Raw genomic sequence first — 2,541 nt, 5'->3', positions numbered from 1 at the left:
CCCCCAACCACTGCAGAATCCTTGTCAATCTGCTGCCGGACCACAGTGTACTCATTTTCTAGCCATTTCAGCTGGAGTTTACATCTACCCATCTTATCTCTTCTTCTCAAGTTTTGTTTTGACAAATGTGTGTGACGTGTCCAGCGATTACCATTGACCAGCCAGAAACAAAGTTCCTGACCGAAGTGTAAACTGGCCAGAGGATCGAATTGAWATTGACTTGCAAAAAAATAAGTACAATGCATTACTGAATGGATTATTTTACCCACCCCTATCCTTAAGGCACTAAAGCATGTTGGGCTGCAGTAACATGATTACAGCACTATGACTAGAATGCTTAGCTRTGGGTATTATTGCACTTACAGATCTAATCACTTATTCTTGGCWCTCAATCRAGACCCMTTTTCTTTTTTCACWTCCCCAGAAAACTTCAAGTCTGCATTATAWCAACACATAACATGGCCTCCTAGGATGCCTATAATCACCAACCCCTATAAAATAGATGTTGATTATTCCTCTAGGTAAGATGGTTGTTTTATGAACTTACTGGCTGTGGTGTTTAGTTGTCTGTAACCACAAGAATTAAAGAAAAATATTTCTGTGCCATAGGGATGTATCATCACTCATTTTCTGATTTTGCTTGTACCAAAACATTTTAAGAAGTGAATTGTCTGATGTCTAGTGGTAGTTTAAATTAGTTCTGTGCTAACATATCTGTTTTTTGTTGTTTTTTAAAGGACCAGTTGTTCTATCAGTGCTTAATTTCCTTTTATTGCTGAACTTCTGGTTTTACTTGACTGTCCTGCTGCAAAAAGTTGTACAGACCAGCAAATGTTAAATCATGCATTGTACAGTGCAACATGGATTTTTTATTATGATTTTAGAATCTCAGGCTTGCACAGTAACTGTGTTTCCTTTCAATTTTAATTTTAATTTTGAGTGAATTTTTAAAATGTTGCAAAAAGGGAAAAAAAGAAATGCTGATCAGATGTATTTGTGTCAACTGACTAGGAGTGAATCAACCAGGCTACAGAAAATATAATTACATCAGACATTGACATTACRCATKGCTGTAGTAAACAGGAAGTTGATGTCACAAACTTGCAGGCACTACACATCTCAGGACAGTGGAGAKAAGTTATCAGGAATGTGTTGCTACTTTTGGGAAAGTTGTAATCATTCTGTCATATCAACTAGATCTGGTGATGGTACATGCTGTCTGGAGACGTACAGAAGGAAATGCAATGCTTTTCATGATATGGGGATATCTGGGAAGACGCTGACCAGGAGCGTTCAGTTGCAACCACAGCTGCAGTCACAGCTGGTACCGGACAGGCACCGGGAACAGCTGATCAATCGTATAAGATAGATGTTCACCACGTCAGAACTTATTTGGCAAATGTGTTTCCATCTCCTCTTTTGCGCATTAACTCTTTTTCGAAAAATCCACGAACAACCTCAAGCGAGCGTATAAACTGTTTTGCAAAACAGAGGAAGTTTTTTTTTAATTGTGCCATTTCCATTCACCTTCTCGATACTTGATAAATTGATAAAATGCGATACTTCAAAGTGCGCATAAAGAAACGTTGATGGGAACTGTAGCATATACAGGTCATTTATGACTTCCAGGCAAGTTAATTCGTAATCCTTTGACTAGTACCAGAACAGCYATTTTAATTGGTATGTTACTTTACATAATGTGCACATTTGTGCTTAAGATATCGCCAGAAGGAATATATTTATTTAATGGGATGTTTAAGTTACTTGGTGTGATTTCCTGTGTGCTAACCGTATAGAAAAACTGTCCTCTTTGTGTCTTCATTTTAACTTAACTCCTAGCAGTACAATTAGACTTTAGCAGAGTTGGCTATCACAGGTCATTATGCATTAGTCAAACTTTCACACTATTAGCAGAATTTATATCTTTATGTAATATGGCTGCATTAGATATGCCACTCTGTTGGTGATGGTATTGAATGTGGAAATCCAGGCWCACACTGGTGGTAATTATGGATCTTGTTAGAGGTTGTCCCTGTGTGGAACTTAAGAAAACACTGACTGCACTGGGCAGTTATCAGCTGATTGTGCCAATTTGCCACCCTCAAACTATAGGACCTACATTTAGTTCAACTTTAATTACCAGGAAGACCTTGTGGCAAATGAGCAGGCAGTAGAGGAGATTAGGAAAAAAGGAGGAGAAAGTTGGAATGATAAGGTAGAAGAGGAAACTGAGAGGCAGAGTGGTGCTGCAGTAAAGGATATATTGTGCAATTAAAGTTGGGGAGCAGCAGAATGAAGCAATGCAGTGATTTCTCCTATACTTATCATAGCTATTGCAGATGATTACACAGGAGCAGGAGAGAGAGGAGCTAATAGCAACAGTACGCCGTATATCAGCATGGTGCTTTGACAGCATTTTATGCATCACAGTCAACTGAAAACACACAAATACTGTCGATATAAAACGCATCACACGTGCAGTGCTGTGACAAGTTAATTATATCTACTCTCTTGGTAATTAAGCCTAAAACAATCCATCAG

The sequence above is a fragment of the Austrofundulus limnaeus genome, unplaced genomic scaffold (genome assembly GCF_001266775.1).
Source record: "Austrofundulus limnaeus strain Quisiro unplaced genomic scaffold, Austrofundulus_limnaeus-1.0 Scaffold5, whole genome shotgun sequence".
Taxonomy (NCBI): Eukaryota; Metazoa; Chordata; class Actinopteri; order Cyprinodontiformes; family Rivulidae; genus Austrofundulus; species Austrofundulus limnaeus.
This window is presented reverse-complemented; position numbering follows the sequence as displayed.